The sequence below is a fragment of the Gopherus flavomarginatus genome, chromosome 16 (genome assembly GCF_025201925.1).
Source record: "Gopherus flavomarginatus isolate rGopFla2 chromosome 16, rGopFla2.mat.asm, whole genome shotgun sequence".
NCBI classification, from domain to species: Eukaryota; Metazoa; Chordata; order Testudines; family Testudinidae; genus Gopherus; species Gopherus flavomarginatus.
Genome location: NC_066632.1, coordinates 12,964,337 through 12,986,149, shown reverse-complemented (window position 1 = coordinate 12,986,149; position 21,813 = coordinate 12,964,337). Strand labels below are relative to the sequence as shown.

The 21,813-nt window shown below is 55.8% G+C and overlaps 2 non-coding genes across 2 annotated transcripts; both read right to left on the bottom strand.

Annotated features, from left to right (window-relative positions):
- Window positions 1-16,205: 16,205 nt before the first annotated feature.
- On the bottom strand, window positions 16,206-16,277 carry TRNAQ-UUG (transfer RNA glutamine (anticodon UUG)). Its single transcript has one exon. It is a non-coding gene; the product is annotated as a tRNA-Gln (tRNA).
- Window positions 16,278-18,581: 2,304 nt separating this feature from the next.
- Window positions 18,582-18,654, bottom strand: TRNAF-AAA (transfer RNA phenylalanine (anticodon AAA)). The gene has a single exon. It is a non-coding gene; the product is annotated as a tRNA-Phe (tRNA).
- Between the last annotated feature and the right edge of the window lie 3,159 nt (window positions 18,655-21,813).

Here is a 21,813-nt window from a genome sequence, read left to right as displayed (position 1 = left end):
AAGGGGAACCTGGCAGGTTTGGGTGTAGCAGAGATTGAAGATGAGGAACTTCACACCCTAGGGATGGACTGAGGGAGTGGGGGGATGGGAAAGTGGGTTCCAGCAATGAAAAATGGTTTGGAGGCAATTAGGGGTGGGGCGCTGAGGACGGGGTTGGGGGGGAGGAGGAGGAAGGGTTGGTGGGGTGCAGAGAACGAGAAGGAGGATGTCAGGGGTGGGGCGAGAGGAGGAGGTCAGTGCCGGGGTGCTGAGGAGGGAGGGGGAGGAGGAGGTCGGAGCGAAGGGAGAGGCCAGGTAGAGTGTACCCGATGGGGGAGGGGATGCTGGGGGCTGAGGGATCCCCACAGATGGGGGTGGGGCTGGCAAGAGGGTCACAACAGATGGGGGGGACACTGGGGGGCTGGTTGGGGGGGCTTGAAGGGGCTGCTGGGGCCCTACAGAAGGAGAGGAGGGGGCGGTGCTGGCAGGAGAGTCACAGCGGATGGGGGGGACACTGGGGGGCAGGTTGGGGGAGGTTGAAGGCCCTGCAGCCCCAGGCTGCCGCTTGTGGGGCTGCTCCCAGGCAGCTTACCGCCCCCCCCCGCTGCCCTCCAGGCCCAGCAGGGGGGGGCGGGGTGAAGCCCTTTCACTCTGCGCTGCCTCTGCCCTGTGCCCCCTGCAGCCAGGCTCCCACGGCCCGGGGCTGCTCCCGGGGCAGGGGCTGGGCCTGGCGCCTGGAACTGGGTGTCTGAGCCCCTGGTCCCCCAGTGTGGAGCCGCCTCTCCCCGTCCCGCCTCTGGGCTCCTCGGCCCAGCCCCGCCCCGCCCCCGTGGCGGGGGGGTGGGGCAGCGAAGCCTCGGGGCCAGGAACCAGGCCTCCCCCCAGGGCTGCGTTAGACCAACCCCCAATCCCGGCCCCGCGGTGCGAATCTCTGCCCTGGCTGGAGGCGCCTGTTTAATGTTAGCTCAGCGGGCGGCGCTCCCTGGGTCAACCTGACACCCCCTCCAACTCCGCCCCCCGCCCCGCCCCCCAGAGATCCCCGCCCCCCGTGCAGTGTATTAACCTGCTCCGCGTGGGAACTTGCCGCGCCGCTTCGCCCCTTTCACCCCCCCGCACAAAGCAGCTGATCGGGGCGGGAGCGCGAGCGCGCTGGGGGCGGAGGCCGAGGACCGGGCGGGAGGGGGCAGGTCAGTGCCGGGTCTGTCTCTGCCCGGTGACTTGGTACATTTGTCTGCACCGCGGGGATGTTCCCAGCGCCCCTTGCTCGCTGGGGCTTTAACCCCCTGTCTGGGTGTGAGCTGGTTTCTGGGTGTGTCCGATGAGCCTTGGAACCGGCTCCTTGTCACTCCCCGAACTCCCGCTGTGCCCGGCCACCCAGCCCCGTCCTCCTCCCTCGGGTGAGCCCGGCTTTAACCCCCCCCTGCAGTGCCAGTGTCAGCCCCAGACAAACCTGCCACTGAACCGAATTAATCCTCCGCATTCCCCGAGCTCCGCCCTCCCCCCAAAGCCCTGCCCCTGCCCCCTCCTCCTGGGGTCCTGCCCCCACACTGCCCCTACCCCCGACGTCCTGGGGTCCTGCCCCTACCCCCGACGTCCTGGCCTCACATCACCTGTTCCCCTAATCCCTGCCCCATTCCCCAAACCCCTGCCCCCCTCCTCCTGGGGTCCTGCCCCCACACTGCCCCTACCCCCGACGTCCTGGCCTCACATCACCTGTTCCCCTAATCCCTGCCCCATTCCCCAAAGCCCTGCCCCTGCCACCTCCTACTGGGGTCCTGCCCCCAACCTGCCCCTACCCCCGACGTCCTGGCCTCACGTCACCTGTTCCCCTAATCCCTGCCCCATTCCCCAAAGCCCTGCCCCTGCCCCTTCCTCCAAGGCTCCGCCTTCGCATTGCCCCTTTTCCCCAATACGCCACCCTCACTCTGCCCCTTCCCCCAAATCCACACTCCTGCATTGTGCCTACCCAAGACACCCCTCCCCTGCACCCTTTCCCCAAGGTCCCACCCCCGCACTCACATTGCCCCTTCTCCAGAGTTCCTGCACTTGAGCTTCCCTTTCCCCCCGAGAGCCTGACCCTGCACTGCCCCTTCCCCCTGAGACCCTGCCCCTACACCACCCATTCACCCGGGACCCCGCCCTCACATTGCCCTGAGACCCTGCCCCTGCACCGCCCCTTCCCCCTGAGATCCCGCCCCTACACCACCCATTCACCCGAGACCCTGTGCTCACATTGTCCTAAAACCCTGCCCCTGCACCACCTGTTCCCTCTAATCCCTTCCCCCGCATCGTCCCTTCCCCTGAGGTCCTGCCCCTTCCCCTAACCCCCATCTCTGCATCGCCCCTTCCCCCGAGACCCCGCCCCTGCACTGCCCCTCCCCCAGTCCCAGCCCCCCCCGGCCCCTTCCCTCTAGTCCCCGCCCCTTCACCACCCATTCCAATGAATCGCCATCCCTATATCACCCCTTTGCCTGAGACCCCGTCTACACCCTTCCCCTTTGCCCCGAGACCCTGCCCTCACACTGCCTCCTCCTCGAAGTCCCCAATGCCACACTGCCCATTCTCCCGATTCCCTGCCCCCGCACCGCCCCTTGCCCCCGAGACCCTGCCCCTGCACCACCCATTCACCTGAGACCCCGCCCTTACACCACCCATTCACCTGGGACCCTGCACTCACATTCCCCTGAGACCCTGCCCCTGCACCACTCATTCACCTGGGACCCCACCCTTACACCACCCATTCACCGGGACCCCCCTTCACATTCCTCTGAGACCCTGCCCTCCCACTGCTCCTTCTCCTGGGACCCCGCCCCTGCACCAACCATTCACCTGAGACCCTGCCCTCACATTGCCCCGAGACCCCGCCCTCCCACTGCTCCTTCTCCTGGGACCCTGCCCCTGCACCACCCATTCACCTGAGACCCTGCCCTCGCATTCCCCTGAGACCCTGCCCTCCCATTGCTCCTTCTCCTGGGACCCCACCCCTGCACCACCCATTCACCTGAGACCCTGCCCTCACATTCCCCTGAGACCCTGCCCTCCTATTGCTCCTTCTCCTGGGACGCCGCCCCTGCACCACCCATTCACCTGAGACCCCACCCTTACACCACCCATTCACCTGAGACCCCACCCTTACACCACCCATTCACCTGGGACCCGCCCCCTCACATTCCCCTGAGACCCTGCCCTCCCACTGCTCCTTCTCCTGGGACCCCGCTCCTACACTGCCCCTTGCCCTCAGGCCCCCCCTTGCACTGCCCCTTGCCCCGAGGCGCCCCCTCCCCTGCACCATCCAGTGACCCAGGAGCAGGCCAGACCTGGGAGTGAGGAGGCAGAAACATGCTTTGCTCTGCCACAGACTTCCTGGGTATCCTTGGGCACATCACTCAGCCTCTCTGGGCCTCAGTTCTCCCGTCTGGGAAATGGGGCTGGTGGCGCTTCCCACCCTCGCACGAGCCTGGGAGGAGAATTACCCTGCGAATTAGGAAGATGCTCAGATCCTGGAGTAACGGGGGAGGGGCTCAGAGGGAGCACACCTCCTGACCCTGGCTAGGTGCCCCTGGTCCCTCGTAGCAGGAGGCTGTGCAGGAGGTTCACCTTGCAACCATGAGTGGGTGTCTGGTGGGTGCTGTCACCTCTGCCAGAGACCCCCTAGAATCTCACTAGCTTCCTCTGCATGCGGGGAGGGGCTCCTACTTTCTGACTTGGGGGGACATTCTGTGATGTCAGAGCCCGTGGGGAGAGGGGTTCGAATCACGAATCTGGAGTGGCAGGGCAACCCCCTCCCCCAGTCAGATTCCACTAGGGGGCTGGGCTGGGACCTCTAGGGAGGGAGACACAGGAAAAAACAGCCACCACTATGGAACCCAGGAGTCCTGGCTCCCAGTCCCCCTGCTCTCACCTCTAGACCCACCTCTGCTCCCAGAGCCAGGGATAGAGCCCAACCCCCACCTGCTCTGACCATTAGACCCCACTCCCCTTTTAGGCTCGCTGCCTTTTCTATCCACGCAGTCCACCTGTCCATCCCTTTGCTGCAGGTTTCTGAGGTGTCACCCCTGATCTGCACTCCCTCAGTGCAACCCAAGGCCTTTCCTCTCCCCAACCACATTTCCTCTCCCCCCTTGTGCTGGATCATCTGCTTGCCCCCCTGCCTCTTGCGGTGCGTTGTGCGGCATGGCTGGGGATTGTGCAATGGCCCAGCACCAGGCAAGGCAGAACGTAAACCACAGGCCCTGCCCTGCCTTGCCCTGCCCTGCCCTGCCCCACCCCACCCCACCCCAACGGATTTGACTTCTAGGTGCATCAGAGCCCAGCGCCCTGCACCTGTGCCCTCCTGCCCCACAAGGGGTGAGCTGCAGTCCCCACCATGCTCTGCAGAGGGGAGAAGAGTCAAGCCAACCAGCCCATTTAGGATGGGGGAATCAACACCCTTTTTTCTGCACAGCCACTGACCATCAGCAGGATTCCCCCTTCTCCTCCCTCCTGTGCCTCAGTGCGACTAAATCTCTGCACCTAGACAGCCGGTCCATCTGCTGCACCTCAATCCCCCATGCCTGAGCCTCCCTGCCAAAGTCCTGCACCTGGTTCCATAGAATTAAGTCTCACATCTCACTGGGAACTCGACTTCTTGTGCCCAGAGAGTCTCGGCCCCTGTCAGTAGATGACCTAAGTCTGAGAAACACAGTGTCCGTCTTCTCTAAAGAAATACTTGGAGAGGTTTTTCTTATGTCACCATGTGGCCTAATGGATCAAGCATCTGACTTTGGATCAGATGATTGAGAGTTCGAGTCCCTTCATGGTTGTGCTTGTGCAGTTTTACTATTGTGCTGAAAGTCCTGCTTCCTTCAGGGCTGGAATCGCTTGGTCGCTCAGGCCAATGCTCTGGCTTCAGCTAGAGCCCCGGGAAGGAGTCGGGTGTTGGACATCCCAAAGGCTGGGACATGAGCCCCAAGTACTTCCAGTCTAGCCTTTGCTGTTCCTGACTTGCCAAAGAAACTGGGCAGCTGCCTGGGCTGGCGTGTAGAGCAGTTTCCCTCTTCCAAATATGCGCCTGTCCCTGTACTTGAGGGGGCTTGGTAAATAGCACCTTGGGAGCCTGGGTGTTTCTCTGCTTCTCGCCAGCTGGGGAAAAGCCTTTTGGGGTAAAATCTCCTGCCCCACTGCAAAAGTGAGCACTGTGAGTGGGAACAGACAGAGGCCACACCGGGGGGCTGGCCCTGCTTTCCTACCTTCTTCTGATGTTGGCCACAGAGCATCAGCAGCCGCCTCGCCTGCTGGTCTGCGGGTGGCCTTCAGTGGGTGTTTGGCATGGCAGGGAGCAGGCTGGCTAGGGGTCTTTGTCGCTGTCTGCTGGCCACACATAGGCATGGTCCTCCCCTCTCCTGAACAGCCAGAGTTAGTCTGTGCTTGAAAGCAGGGACACAGGAGACTCAAAACAGGAGGGTGAGAAAGACTGCGAAAGGACCTATGAAGACAGCACACACTACAGGGACATTGCCTGGTGAAAGGATGTGGAGACACCAAGTTGCCCCATTTTTCCTGGTGCCCTACGCAGCTGCGTACTGCTCCGGCGGCCAGCCAGATCCCCCGGCTGGCTGAGACGGCCAGGAAAGCTGCCCCTGCTCCACCTCTTCCCCAAAGCTGCCACTCCTGCTCTGCCCCCACGCTGCCTCTCCCCACCCCTGCTCCACTCCATTCCCCCCCCTACTCCTCCCCTTCCCCTTAGCTGCATCCCGGTGGACTGCAGGAGGGATCAGTCTCATCCTGCACTCACCGGGCGCCGGGAAGTGGAACGACCTGGCCCCAGCCTGCTCTGCTCCACCAGCTCCCTGCTGCGGCGCTGGTGAATGCTGGGGGGCGTTTCCCCCCACCGCCCAAGTTCCAAGGCTGGGAGCAGAGTGCAGCAGGCTGCGGCTGGATCACTCCACTTCCCACTGCCCCGTGAGTGTGGGGTCTGGCCTGCCCTGCAATTACCGGGCGGCGGGAAGTGGAGTGACATGGCCCCAGCCTGCTCCGCTCTGCCAGCTCGGACTGGGGGACGGGGTGTTGTGTAGGGCACCAAAATGTCTAGGGACAACCCTGAATAGATTTTTCCACAGGGACCGATGACTGTTAGAATAGAGCTATTCAGGCTGCTTGTACAGGCCTAGACTTTAAGAACTTAGGTGTATTTTTATCACTCAGCTAGTGACAGGGGTATAAAACAAAGAACCAAAGTCCCAGTCTGCCTGTCTGGGCCTTCTCTCCCTAGGAGAGTCTGAGCCCTTGTTCGTAGGTGTCATAAACAGATAGTTAAGGGTTAATGTCTCTTTTACCTGTAAAGGGTTAAGAAGCTCCATAAAGCTGGCTGACACCTGCCCAGAGGACCAATGGGGGACAGATACTTTCAAATCTGGGTGGAGGGAAGTCTTTGTTTGTGCTCTTTGTTTTGGGGGTTGTTCACTCTTGGGACTAAAAGGGACCAGACGTCCATCCAGGCTCTCCAAATCTTTCTGAATCAGTCTCTCATGTTTCAAACTTGTAAGTAATTAGCCAGGCAAGGCATGTTAGTCTTATTTTTGTTTTCTCAACTTGTAAATGATCCTTGTTTGCTGAGAGGATTTTACCTCTGCTTGCTGTAACTTTGAACCTAAGGCTAGAGGGGTTTCCTCTGGGCTATATAAATCTGAAAAGTATTTTCCATCCTGATTTCACAGAGATGATTTTTATCTTTCTTTGTTTAATTAAAAGTTTTTTCTTTTAAGAACCTGATTGATTTTTCCTTGTTTTAAGATCCAAGGGGATTGGGTCTGGACTCACCAGGGATTGGTAGGGGAAAAGGAGTGGGGATGGTAAATTTCTCCTTGTTTTAAGATCCAAGGGGTTTGGATCTGTGTTCACCAGGGAATTGGTGACGCCTCTCAAGGCTGCCCAGGGAGGGGAATGTTTTGGGGGGACAGGGAGTGATCCAGACACTAACTTCTGAATGGTGGCAGTGTTACCATATCTAAGCTAGTAATTAAGCTTAGAAGGGTCCATGCAGGTTCCCCACATCTGTACCCTAAAGTTCAGAGTGGGGAAAAAACCTTGACAGTAGGCTAAGGCCTTTGGCTAAGCAGCAGGGGCAGCCATACACTGGGAAGTGAACGGTCACATCCTCACCTCCCAAACCCGTCACACTGAACTAAGGTGGGGTTGGGCTGTTTGGAAGATGATCCTGTCCCAATAGTGTCCATCACCACCAGATAAAGGAACAGATCTTAAGGGAGCATCCGGTCTGGCAAGAAATCTCTTCTCAATGGTTGTGGTTGTGAAACCGTCATTTCTGTAGAGTTTATCTTTATGGCCCCCGCTTTTCTGTTGTCAATCTGTCTGGTCCTCTAATTCTTTCTGTCTGCTGCAGATTTAATTTTACTGGGTGTAAGTTAATTAGGGGAGTGAGATGTAATTGGTTAGAGAATTCTGTTACAATAGGTTAGAATTGGTTAATTGCATTTCAGTAAAATGATTGGTAAAGGTCTCGCTGAGAATATTACCGTATAAACTGGGGTCAAACAGGCAGTGGGCGGGGAAATTGGAATCATGCTTGCTAACGGGGGGATGGGAATAGGGAACGGGGAACAGGGACACAGGCAAGGCTCTGGAGTGTCGGAGCTGGGAAGGGGGACGTGAGGTAAACACTCTGCAGTGTCAGAGCTCATAGACTCACAGACTTTAAGGTCAGAAGGGACCATTATGATCGTCTAGTCCGAGCTCCTGCACAACGCAGGCCACAGACTCTCACCCACCCACTCCTGTAACAAACCCCTGACCTATGTCTGAGCTACTGAAGTCCTCAACTCATTGTTTAAAGACTTCAAGGTGCAGAGAATCCTCCAGCAAGTGACCCGTGCCCGACGCTGCAGAGAAAGGTGAAAACCCCCCAGGGTCTCTGCCAATCTGCCCTGGAGGAAAATTCCTTCCTGACCCCAAATATGGTGATCAGCTAAACCCTGAGCACGTGGGCAAGACTCACCAGCCGGACACCCAGGAAAGAATTGTCTGTAGGGATGTGGGGTAAACGCTCTGTGGTGTCAGAGCTGGGTAGGGAACACTGGGGAACGGACTCTGTCCGTGTATAGAGATCAGCCTGACTGGTGTGAAGGGCGTTGGAATCTGCTTGCTTGGAAATTAACCCCAGTAAACATCCTTCTGTCTGCGCTTCGGACTTCTGGTCTTTTGCTGCTTGCTGTCTGTGTGACAAGAGCCAGGGAAGCGGGCAGGGGAAGGGAAAGCCCTCTAACAATGGCTCCTTGCTCCTCTCCCTCCAGGCTCAGGGGTCAAGGATGGGCAGGACTCCAGGCTCTGCTTGAGGGATCCTGGCACAGGGGCTGGTGGGGGAGAAAGGATTGTAGATTCTGACCTGCACTCTGGAGAAGAGGTAATAAGTGAAGGAGTATTTTTGATTCTTACGTTCCTTCAATGTCCCCAGGGCTAGAATTCTACATTCCATAGGGCCAAATGAGGGGGTGAAGCCATTTGGCTAATGAAAACCAGTGATCCAGGGGAGGTTTGCACTCACAACCTCAGCTCTGCCCTATAAGTACTGTGTGCTAATCAATTGTGCCACTGGAGCACCTGTTAATTCCTAGTCTCTCAGTCCCCTAGGTTGATAAAGGCAAGGAGTGACCCCAAAACATTCTCAGTGGGGTTAGGAGCTGGTATCAACAAGTGTTGTACTTGGTGGGTTGGATTCTTCTTAAGGCTTTCAGGCACCATTTGACCCTTTTGTTCGTCCCTGTGTAATAACAGAGCTGACTGAGACTCACTGTAGAGTCTTGCTGCAGACCAACAGATCTCAAATCACTGATCACCAGGTCTGAGCATTCGTCCTGCTTTGGGACAGCGTCTCTCATCCAACAAACTGCCCAGTCTGCGCTAGCAGTGAGGCTCCCTCACTACCTGCTGAAATCAGGGAGAGCTGTGTGAAGTGCTGGGACCCAGGGGTGCCTGAACAGGGGTGAACAACATCCCAGGACTTTTAAAAATGGGAGGGCTCTGCCTTGCCACTTTGTAATGACCGTAAGAGTGAGTAAGGGTGGGGAGGGGGCCGAGAGCAGTGAGCGGGAGGAGGTGTCTTGGGGGAAGAGGCAGGGTAGGAATGGAGGTTAGCTGGGGGGTGTGTGGGGAGAGGGCTGCCCGCAGCAAGTAATGGGGGTGGGGGCATGCAGGGGAACTGCTCCCTGTCCCAGCTCACCTCTGCTCCGTCTTCTCCCCTGAGCACGCTGCCCCCGCTCTAATTCTCCTCCCCTCCCAGGCTTGCCGCACTAAACAGCTGATTAGCACCGCAAGTCTGGGAGGCGGGAGAAGTGGAGCGGCACCAGCGTGCTCAGAGGAGAAGGCAGGGGGAGGTGAGCTGGGTTGGGGAGCTGCTGCAGGGGGGGCTGCCTGGCTCTTTGCCATGGCCCCGCCCCTGCTCCGCCCCAGCCCTGCCCCCCCGCCCCTCCGCCCCTGTACTCACTGCATGGTCCACTCCTCTGGCTCCCAGCCATGCTGCCGGCGAGTGCTGTGGGGCAGTTCCCCTCTCTCCCCAAACTTGGGAGCCAGGGGAGCAGAGCAGACTGAGGCCCCAGGCCTGTGTGTGGGGAAGCAGAGGGGGGCTGGTCCCAGGCCTCTGTGGATGACAGGGGGTTGGCTACTTCCTGCAGGAAGTGGAGTGACCCGGCCCCAGCCTGCTATTGCACAATCCCCAGCCATGCCGCACAGCGTGCCCCGAGAGGGAGTGGGGGGCCAAGCAGATGATCGAGCACGAGGGGGTCATTCTCATTGGTAGCTGTCTCGTGGCAGTGAGTTCAACAGGTCTTGGCACATGCTGTGTGGGGCAGGAGGTCCTTGCATTTGGAGCAGTGTGAGTGAACTGCGTGCAGTTGTGTCTCTGAGCACAACTGTGAATGTTATGGTGTGTGTGAGGGGTTATTGTGAGTGTGGCTGGGGGTATGAATGTTTCTCTCTCTGGGTGTTGGACTAAAATGTCCCTCTGAGTGTGTTGTATGTGAGTATTCTTGGGATTGTGTGAGTCCCTTTGTGTGTGTGTGTGTGTGTGTGTGTGTGTGTGTGTGTGTGTGTGTGTGTGTGTGTGTGTCACTTGCTGCAGAATACAAAATCCTGCAAAGCCATTTCCTACTGGTTAGCCTAGCAACACACTGATACAGTGTCACAGATGCACACACACACAGAGCAGGGCTCAGCAGAAGGCAGCAGGGACACACACGTCTCCCCTGGGCCAGCTTGGACAATTGTCCATCACTACTCGGCACAGTGCTGGTGCCCCCACACGAGGGTGGGCAGTGACCGGGGAGAGAGGGCAGATGTGCTGGATCTTTAAAAGCAGCAAAGAGTCCTGTGGCACCTTATAGACCAACAGACGTATTGGAGCATGAGCTTTCGTGCGTGAATTCCCACTTCGTCGGCTAGATTCAGAAGGAAGCACTTTGGGAAAATCAATCAAGGCCCTTAGCAGAGCTGGGACACAGACCCAGTGACCCCTGCACCACCCTGGGAGGGCAGTGGGGTTTAGTGGTCAGAGCAGGGAGGGGCTGGACACCAGGACCCCTGGGTTCTATCCTTGGCTCTGGAAGTGGAAGGGGTCTAGAGCAGGGGGACTGGGATCCAGGACTCCTGGGTTCCATAGGGGAGACTCTTTTTCCCTTTGCTTCCCTCCCTCGAGAGCCCAGCCCAGCCCCCTAGTGGAGACTGAGCAGGAGTCGGGGGAGTTGTTCTCCCACTCTGGAGTTATGATTTAAACTCCTCCCCCAGGGAATGTGACATCACAGAATCTGACCCCCCCAACACAGAGAAAACTATTGGGGTTAGGAGGGTTCTAGCTGCAGACACCCGTTGTCATTGCAAAAAGCCCCCAAACCTACTTGCACCCACAAAACACCCTCTCAGGCTATACACCCCCTGCTAGGACAGGACCTCTTGCTCCCACCCCTTTTCTGATCACCACAAGCTGCTCCCAGCCAGGCACCACACCCCATTCACACACCTTTTGTCACTACGTAGCTCAGTGGCAATCACTGCCTGAAGTGACTCCGGTGCAGGCACTCCCCACACGAACTCCCCACACCGGATTCTGTCCACACACAGAGAATTCTCTCTGCCCGGCTCCTTCGGTTCATCTCGCTGCTCCCAGTACTGCCGCCAGACACTGCTCATCTGCATAACCCCGCCCACGGACACGTGACACCTTCTCTCCTGCTGGTTTCAAGGGAGTGAGTTGCCCTTGGGGAGTGAGCAGGTCACAGCACGTCACAGCCCCAGCCAGGCCGGCTCCAGGCACCAGCTCAGCAAGCAGGTGCTTGGGGCGGCCAAGGGGAAGGGGCGGCACGTCGGGCTCTTTGGCAGCAATTCGGCAGCAGGTCGCTCGGTCCCTCTCGGAGGGAAGGAGCTGCCACCAAATTGCCACCGAAGAATAAGGCAGCGCAATGGAGCAGCCGCCGATTGCGATCGTGGGTTGTTTATTTTTCCCCGCCACTTGGGGTGGCAAAAACCCAGCCCTGGCCCCAGCACACATCATAGCACGTCACAGCCTGGGGCAGGGAGATATTGGGGGAGGGGATGAGGGGAGAATGGGGGACGGAGAGACCCAGCCTTATAGACCCATAGGGGCAGGGAGATATTGGGAGAGGGGATGAAGGAAGGGAGAGACCCAGCCCCATAGACCCATAGGGGCAGGAGATATTGGGGTCAGGAGGAGAGGAGAGGAGGTTGGCAGAGACCCAGCCTGGAGTGCAGGGAAAATGAGGTGGGATGGAGGGAGGTGGGGAACAGAAGAGACATGTGTGGAGTGGTGAAATGTTGGTCCAGGGAAACTGAGTCTCTCCCAGGACATGCTGTGCAGAGGGGAGCACAGGGGCAGAGAGAGAGACCCAGCCCCACAGAGCCCAGGAGGGATATTGGGGGCAGGGGAGGGATGGAGGGATGAGAGACCCAGGGCCATAGAACTCCCATGGCTCCCAAGTTTGTGGGGAGGGGGGAACCACCCCACAGCACTTGCTGGCGGCATGGCTGGGAACCACAGGAGTGGACCAGGCTGGAGCTGGATCACTCTATTTACCATGCAGTGAGTGCAGGGGCAGGAGGGCGGGACTGGGGCGGAGCAGGGGCAGGGGCCATGTGGAAGAGCCAGGCAGCCCCTCCTGCAGCATCTCCCAGCCCCAGCTCCCCACTGCTCTGCCTTCTCCCCTGAGCACGCCGGCACTGCTCCACTTCTCCTGCCTCCCAGGCTTGCGGTGCCAATCAGCTGTTTAGTGCGACAAGCATAGGAGGGGAGGAGAATTAGAGCGGGGGCGGCGTGCTCAGGGGAGAAAACAGAGCAGAGGTGAGCTGGGACAGGAAGCGGTTCCTCTGCACGCCCCCGCCCTTGTTACTTGCTGCTGGAAGCCCTCTCCCCGCACGCCCCCAAGCCCCCTCCCCAGCTTACCTCCTCTCCACTGCCTCATCTGAGTGTGGTTTTTGGTTCTCCCAACCACTTGGCACCCTAGGCAGCTGACTAGTTCGCCTAGTGGTTGCACCGGTCCTGGACACTGCCTATCAGCAGGATTCCTCCTCCTCCTCCTCAGTAAGATTAAATCTCCGCAGCTAGACTGGTGCATCTGCTGCACCACAGTCCCCCATGCCTGAGCCTCCCTGCCAAAGCCCTGCACCCGGCTCCAGAGAATTAAGTCTCACATCTCACTGGGAACTCGACTTCTTGTGCTCAGAGAGTCTCGGCCCCCCTCAGTAGCTGACCTGAGAAACACAGCGTCTGCAAAAGCAGCAAAGAGTCGTGTGGCACTTTATAGACTAACAGACATATTGGAGCATGAGCTTTCGTGGATGAATCCCCACTTCGTTGGATGCATCAGTGTTTGCCTTTTCCAAAGAAGTGCCTGGAGTGCCTTTTTTTATGTGACCCCGTGGCCTAATGGCTAAGGCATCTGATTTCGGATCAGGGGATTGAGAGTTTGAGTCCCTTCGTGGTTGTGCTTGTGCAGCTTTACCTTTGGGCTAAAAGTCCTGCTCCCTTCAGGGTTGAAACCTCTTCTTGGCTGCTCAGGCCAATGCTCTGGCTTCAGCTAGAGCCCTGGGAAGGAGTTGGGGGGAATGGGCATCACAAAGGCTGGGGCAGGAGCCCCAGGTGCTTCCAGTGTAGCCTTTGCCCTTCCTAACTTGCCAAAGAAAATGGGCGGCTGCCCAGGGCTAGTGTGTAGAGCAGTTTCCCTCTTCCAAATGTGCGCCAGTCTCTGTGTTTGAGGTGGTTTGCTACATGGGAGAAAGTGATCATGAAATCATAGAATTTGCAATCCTAAGGAAGGGTAGAAGGGAGTACAGCAGAATAGAGACAATGGATTTCAGGAAGGCGGATTTTGGTAAGCTCAGAGAGCTGATAGGCAAGGTCCCATGGGAATTAAGACTGAGCGGAAAAACAACTGAGGAAAGTTGGCAGTTTTTCAAAGGAACGCTATTAAGAGCCCAAAAGCAAGTTATTCCGATGGTTAGGAAAGATAGAAAATGTGGCAAAAGACCACCTTGGCTTACCCTTGAGATCTTGCGTGACCTACAAAATAAAAAGGCGTCATATAAAAAATGGAAACTAGGTCAGATCACGAAGGATGAATATAGGCAAATAACACAGGAATGCAGAGGCAAGATTAGAAAAGCAAAGGCACAAAATGAACTCAAACTAGCTATGGGAATAAAGGGAAACAAGAAGACTTTTTATCAATACATTAGAAGCAAGAGGAAGACTAAGGACAGAGTAGGCCCACTGCTCAATGAGGAGGGGGTAACAGTAACGGGAGACTTGGAAATGGCAGAGATGCTTAATGACTTCTTTGTTTCGGTCTTCACTGAGAAGTCTGAAGGAATGTCTAGTATAGTGAATGCTTACGGGAAGAGGGTAGATTTAGAAGAGAAAATAAGGAAAGAGCAAGTTAAAAATCACTTAGAAAAGTTAGATGCCTGCAAGTCACCAGGGCCTGATGAAATGCATCCTAGAATACTCAAGGAGTTAATAGAAGAGGTATCTGAGCCTCTAGCTATTATCTTTGGGAAATCATGGGAGACGGGGGAGATTCCAGAAGACTGAAAGGGGGCAAATATAGTGCCCATCTATAAAAAGGGAAATAAAAACAACCCAGGAAACTACAGACCAGTTAGTTTAACTTCTGTGCCAGGGAAGATAATGGAGCAGGTAATCAAAGAAATCATCTGCAAACACTTGGAAGGTGGTAAGGTGATAGGGAATAGCCAGCATGGATTTGTAAAGAACAAATCGTGTCAAACTAATCTGATAACATTCTTTGATAGGATAACGAGCCTTGTGGATAAGGGAGAAGCGGTGGATGTGATATATCTAGACTTCAGTAAGGCATTAGATACGGTCTCGCATGATATTCTTATAGATAAGCTAGGAAAGTACAATTTAGATGGGGCTACTATAAGGTGGGTGCATAACTGGCTGGATAACCGTACTCAGAGAGTAGTTGTTAATGGCTCCCAATCCTGCTGGAAAGGTATAACAAGTGGGGTTCCGCAGGGTTCTGTTTTGGGACCGGTTCTGTTCAATATCTTCATCAACGATTTAGATGTTGGCATAGAAAGTACGCTTATTAAGTTTGCGGACGATACCAAACTGGGAGGGATTGCAACTGCTTTGGAGGACAGGGTCAAAATTCAAAATGATCTGGACAAGTTGGAGAAATGGTCTGAGGTAAACAGGATGAAGTTCAATAAAGATAAATGCAAAGTGCTCCACTTAGGAAGGAACAATCAGTTTCACACATACAGAATGGGAAGAGACTGTCTAGGAAGGAGTATGGCAGAAAGAGATCTAGGGGTCGTAGTGGACCACAAGCTTAATATGAGTCAACAGTGTGATACTGTTGCAAAAAAAGCAAACGTGATTCTGGGATGCATTAACAGGTGTGTTGTAAACAAGACACGAGAAGTCATTCTTCCGCTTTATTCTGCGCTGGTTAGGCCTCAACTGGAGTATTGTGTCCAGTTCTGGGCACCGCATTTCAAGAAAGATGTGGAGAAATTGGAGAGGGTCCAGAGAAGAGCAACAAGAATGATTAAAGGTCTTGAGAACATGACCTATGAAGGACGGCTGAAGGAATTGGGTTTGTTTAGTTTGGAAAAGAGAAGACTGAGAGGGGACATGATAGCAGTTTTCAGGTATCTAAAAGGGTGTCATCAGGAGGAGGGAGAAAACTTGTTCACCTTAGCCTCCAATGATAGAACAAGAAGCAATGGGCTTAAACTGCAGCAAGGGAGATTTAGGTTGGACATTAGGAAAAAGTTCCTGTCAGGGTAGTTAAACACTGGAATAGATTGCCTAGGGAAGTTGTGGAATCTCCATCTCTGGAGATATTTAAGAGTAGGTTAGATAAATGTCTATTAGGGATGGTCTAGACAGTATTTGGTCCTGCCATGAGGGCAGGGGACTGGACTCGATGACCTCTCGAGGTCCCTTCCAGTCCTAGAGTCTATGAGTCTATGGAGCCTGGGTGTTTCTCTGCTTCTCGCCAGCTGGAGAAAAGCCTCTTGGGGTAAAATCTCCTGCCCCATGGCAAAAGTGAGCACCTTGAGTGGGAATGGTAAGAGGACCCACCAGGGGGGCTGGCCCTGCTTTCCTACCCTCTTCGATAACGGCCACAGAGCATCAGCAGCTGCCTCGCATGCTGGTCTGTGGGTGGCCTTCAGTGGGTGTTTGGCATGGCAGGGAGTAGGCTGGCTGAGTGTTTTTGTGCCTGTCTGAAGGCCACACATAGGCATGGTCCTGCCCTCCTCTTGCCCTGTCCTCGGTTGTTGTGTGGCTTTTAAGCCTTCCCTTGGAGCTGTCAGCACCAACCGCCTCTGCTCTAGGTGCCCAGAGGAGGAGAGGTGTGCTGGGCTCCAGCCTGGGAAACCTGGCCCTGGCACTCCTTCCTTTAAATGCCATGTGGGCAAGAGGAAGAGCTGCAGCTACAGGGACCAAAGTTGTGGACATCAGATGAAGCAGCAAGAAACCAAACCATCAGGTCAAGCCGCAGGAATCTCTAGCCAGACTGATAAGTTCTAGGACCCCACCCTATAGCGGCCAGCTGGACCAAAGACCTATCTCCAGTGGGCATCAGTGACCCATGAGGAGGAGAAAAAAACCTTGCTGAAGTTTACCCAGGTAGAAAGTAACTATACACATTGAGCTCCAAGACTTTGCAGCAAACTACAATACCTGCAGGAGGTCCCACTGAGATTTGAACTCAGATTCCAGGATTCAAAGTCCTGAGTGCTGCCCATTACACCATGGAACCTGCTCCCATTTTATTTTCTAGACTCCTGGGTCTCTTGGCTGACTGGTTTGCACTCTGCACTTATTGCTTCCTCTCGCAGGACTCTCTCTCCTCCTCCAGTGACTGTTGTCCTGCACTATGGGATCCGCGGGTCCTGCCCTGAGTCCCCACATCCCCCTGCTTGGTCTCCATTCCCTGCAGGCTGCAAAAATGTCAGGGGAGGACGCCCCTCCCTTCACTCGGTGCTCCCGCTCATATCGGCCAGCTGCAGCCTCATCTCATGGAACTCGGGCAGCTGTCACTTGATCCGGTTGTACAGTCACAGGATCACTGGCTCCCCAGCCTGGATGCTCTTGTGGAAATCCCACAGGCAACACTGCAGGACTTGGCACCATTGGTTTCTTTGATATTGCGGTGTTTGCCTGACCGCTGGAACAAAGCCGCCAACTCCTCGCTCACTGACTTCCGTCAATCCCTCTGGTTGCCATGGAACCCTCTGATGCTTTCCTGTTCTGCCAACACCGCCAGGCCTCACCCCCCTGCTCCTTTATCTTGCAGGCTCTGGATGTTCAGCTTCCAATGTCCTCTGCCCTGGGTCAGGGACAGGGACAGCTCCAGGCACAAGCGCAGCAAGTGCATGCCTGGGACGGCAAGCTGCAGGGAACGGCCTGCCAGTCACTGTGAGGGTGGCAGTCAGGCTGCCTTCAGCAACATGCCTGCAGGAGGTCCTCTGGTAATGTGGATGTTGCCTCTCTCCTGATTCCTGAGGAAAGGAACCTTTCCAGGAAATGGCCATGGATTCTAGGAATCTGCATGTGGCTGGTGGAGAAGCACCAGGAGTCAATTGGCTCCTGGCACACAAGGCAATTTAAAACTGGGTGCCCAGACAGGGGCTTGAACCCTGGATCCTCAGATTAAGAGCTGGACGTGCTACCAACTGAGCTAGTTGAGATCATCTTCTCCGTTCACCCCAAGAGCGAGCAGATAGGCAAAAGAGAGGAAAAAATGTCCCCAGAACCCCTCCTCTTTTTCTGCACAGCCGCTGACTGTCAGCAGGATTACTCCTCCTCCTCCCTTCTGTGCCTCAGTGTGACTAAATCTCCACACCTAGACAGCCGGTCCATCCGCTGCACCCCAATCCCCCATGCCTGAGCCTCCCTTCCAAAGCCCTGCACCTGGCTCCATAGAATTAGGTCTCACGTGTTGCTGGGAACTCGACTTCTTGTGCCCAGAGAGTCTCAGCCCCCCTCAGTAGATGACCTGAGAAACACAGTGTCTGCCTTTTCCAAAGAAGTGCTTGGAGGGTCTTTTCTTATGTTACCATGTGGCCTAACGGATAAGGCGTCTGAGTGTAGATCAGAAGATTGAGGGTTTGAGTCTCTAGGTGGTTGTGTTTCTGCAGTTTTACTATTGTGCTGAACGTCCTGCTCCCTTCAGGGCTGGAACCTCTTCTTGGCTGCTCAGGCCAATGCTCTAGCTTCAGCTAGAGCCTGGGAAGGAGTTGGGGGTTGGGCGTCACAAAGGCTGCGGCAGGAGCCCCAGGTGCTTCCAGTCTAGCCTTTGCCCTTCCTGACTTACCAAAGAAAGTGGGCGGCAGCCTGGGCTAGCGTGTGCACCTGTCCCTGTGCTGGAGGGTACTTGCTACATAGCGTCTTGGGAGCCTGGGTGTTTCTCTGCTTCTTGCCAGCTTGGGAAAAGCCTCTTGGGGTAAAATCTCCTGGCCCACAGCAAAAGTGAATACCTTGAGTGGGACCAGTCAGAGGCCCCACCATGGGGGCTGGCCCTGGGCCCTGCTTTCCTTCTATCTTCTGATGTTGGCTACAGAGCATCAGCAGCCGCTCTGCATGCTGGTGACCTTCAGTGGGTGTTTGGTATGGCAGGGAGCAGCCTGGCTAGGTGTTTTTGTGCCTGTCTGAAGGCCACACCTAGATATGGTCCTGCCCTCAGTTGCTCTGTGGCTTTTAAGCCTTCCCTTGGAGCTGTCAGCACCAGCTGCCCAGAGGAGGAGAGGTGTGTGGGGTCACTTTTACAGATGCCCCTTCCTTGGTACTGCTCTCGCTCAGCTGCACAGAAGAGTTTTCATCCCCAACCCCTGCTTAGCAGCCCTCTGGCACCATTCCTGAGGCTGCCCTGCCTCACTTTCTTCCCACCATGTTGGGAAAGACAGCTCTCATCATTAAAGGTCAGAGGGGCCAACTAGGGGCAAGTAAGCCCCTTCTGTGTTTTCCTACTGCAGATCCCAAGGTCAGGAACTCACCTTGGGTGGAGGCACTGCTGTGCTCCCAGAGGGCAAGCCATCTCTGCACAAAGCATAATGACAGGGACTGCCAAAGCCCAGGATTGAACCACGGACCTTTAGATCTTTAGTCTAACGCTCTCCCAACTGAGCTACTTTGGCAGTTGCATGACAGTGTTTTGGCCTGTTGCTTCTCTATCTGGGATGTTTTTGTCAGCAGTCGCACACAAAAAGGACAGGAAAAGAATGGCTGCTTCACACCCCCACTGGAGGAACCCGGCGCCCTTAGCTGTGGTGAGTAAGAAGTGTCTGTTAGCTGACAGGGCCTGTCCCCCAGGAGCTGGAACAGTAGCTGCCACCTCACCCTTGGCTCCAGGCTGTGAGAAATGCTCATTGCCTGGCTGCATGGGCGGATGTTGCTCCGTGCTCTGGAGAGCGTCTGTATAGGTCTTTCAACCCCCCGTCTTCAATGAGACAGTCTGGTAAGGTCTCAAGTGTCCCCTCCGGCCTGGCAGCTGAGAGTCTGTGCAGACATCAACCCCCCTGCCAGCCCCAGAGCCAGCAGCAGCGCCAGGCCCCCCCCCCAGCACCACAGGGGCACTCAATGCACTTGCTGTGGGGAAATGGCTCCTTAGTGTCCAGCTGCTAGAGTGAGAGTCAGGAGAGAGCAGTGTCTGGCTCACCTTGGGGGAGAGAAGAGACCTGATGAGTGCGGATCTCCCTCAGCCTCCCCCGCAATGCTGGTCAGTTGTATTGTCACTGTGATAGTCAGTGCTTCCCTTCAGGGCCGGCCCTAGAGGGGTCCGGGGCAAATCCCATGGAGTCACTGACTTGGCTCCTTTCACACACTAGAGAGAGGAGCAGAACCAGGGTTATGGCTGATCTATGGGGCACTAGGTGAGTGGCAGAGGCTACAGGCACTGAGAGTTTGCCTGACACCTCAGGGACACAGGGGGAGGTGGTGTCCCAGGCATCTCTATGAAAGGAGCAGAAGAGGATTTACTTGGGGTAGAGAGAGACTTGAGAGTGTCTCAGGGGGTTGTACACAGGGAATTGCTCGGATAAGATACTGGCTAAAACACAGGCCTCGCTGTGAGCAGGATTTGAACCTGCGCAGAGAAACCTTATTGGATTTCAACTCCAACACCTTAACCACTCAGCCGAAGTGTAAAGGTGCCCCAAGGCCAGAAAAACTGGTAAACAATCACAATGACCAGGTGTGAAGTCATCTGAACTACAGAATTCCCACCGCAAACCTGGCTCCCAAAGCACCGGGGGGATTTGGGTTTGTTCTCTTTGCTTAGCCATGTGCAGTCGCACAGAGAGCGCGTTTAAAAGTCTCCCCTCCCACAGAGCGGGAATAGGAAATTATTCTCAACTTGAAGCCTGATGCGAATGAGGATGTCCAGACCACAGGGCTAGGGACTGACCTTTGCTATAGAAACCAGTGACACACGGAACCAGGCTAAGGAAAATGTTTCCTGGAGTCAATAACTGGATTAGCAGCAGTATTGTGCAGAGAAATGTCTCACAAGAGGAGACAGCGCATTGGTGGTTTGGTAGCAGAAGTCACAGCTACAGCAGGGGAGGTCTAGCTTTGGTTTCTGGCCAACAGAGGAAGGAGTTTTATTATCTCCAAATTTCAGTAGAAAAATTCAGACCCAAACTGTGTGTGATGGGAGTTTCTCTGGTTTCGTTTGTTTTTCTCATTTGAAATGTCCTTGATCATTTTTCTGGGAAAACAATTTGGACAAGGCAAAGGAAGAGTTAGAACAATTACAAATCTCCATGGGAGTAAAGAGGGTCTCTCAGCACCAGGGGAGGGGTGGAGATTTTCATGGAAGGGAGTTGAGGAGATAAATGAGAGGCTTTTGCTCCAGCAAAGGGAGCGGCTTGGGAGTTTCATTTTTCCCAAGTGAATCCCCCCCACACACACACACACTGCTTCCCTGCTGCTGATACCCCAGCTCAACTCTCACTGACACCCCCAGCATGTGACCTACAGCTTTCTCCTGACAAAGCCCTTATCTATCAGAGACAAAATCCCCTCATCTGCCCCTTCTCCCAGCTCAGCCCTCTGCCCCCAGAGCCCAGGACAACCCTGACCTAGCCATGCCGGGGGGTTGGGCTTAATCTTCAAGGTCGAGCGCAAAATCTTCAGCCGGGGATGTTTTGCTCCCTTCCCACCTCGGCCCAAGCGGCAAGGGGGAAATGGATGAGACACGCCGGCTGGAAGACACCTCTCTCCCACTTCTCTATAGCCTTCTGTGACGTTATTAATATGAACTGGGACCGTAGGGATCATTGTTGCCACCACTGTTATATATGTGCAGCAAATATTGTGCAAAGGTTGTCGTGTGAGTTGTCTATGACAAGGTTATGATTTGCTGGTTATAATTTTGCTGGCTGTGCGTTCCATTTTTGTATTTGAAGTTATGAATATGGGCTATGTACTTGTATCTCAAATGTATTTGATTCCAAGTAGCCTCAGTGTCATCAGCCCCCAAGTCCTTCAGGAGTCCATAGCAAAGAGACCCCTCCACCCACAATCCTGGACTCCCTGGGAGGTGCCTCCCACACTCCCCCCCAACCCAATGGGGCATCAAGGAATAAAGTGGTAGCATCTGGTGTCAGTGGGGTTCAGTGGCTCAGGCCAGACACCTGAGCTGGGGACCCAACCCCATAGCACTGCTCGAGGGCCTGGGCCCGGAGTGTTCACAGCCCCTTCCTTACCCCTCCGAGCCCAGCCAGGCTCCTCACCTGGAATAAAGCAGAAGCGTCTGTCGGCCTCGCTGCTGTCCAAGTTCCAGGTGCTGCCCACAGGAAGCGGGCCGAGCTGCTGGGGCTGGGAGAGGGATTCTCCACCTCCTGCCCTGGGAAGGCTGGAAGGTCCCCACTGACCGGGCAGGGCGATGTCTCCTGCTGGAAATCGGGGCTGGGCTCCTGGGGCTGCTGCTGCCCACACAACAAGCCTCGGAACCACCCTGCCCGGTTCTGCACCAGGGCTGGGTCCTGCTTGCCCAGCTGCATCCTGGCCCAGCTCCATTTTGGCCTTGACGGTGCCTCTCCCACCTCGGCGCCTGCACCGGGAGCAGGTTTCCTCTTCCAGAAGGCTGGGCACTTCCACCTCCTGGCCCGGCCGCGAGCTCCTTCCCTTCCATTGGGGACGGTTGGGCCGCTCGGCTCCTGGGGAAGATGGCAGCTGCTTTCCACAGGCTCTGGAGCCGCCTGCAGAGCCTTCTTCCTGAACATCCTCAGGATCCTGGCCATCCTGGAACCGAGCGGGGAGCAGATGTGAGTCTGGGGTCAAGGCAGCCTCTC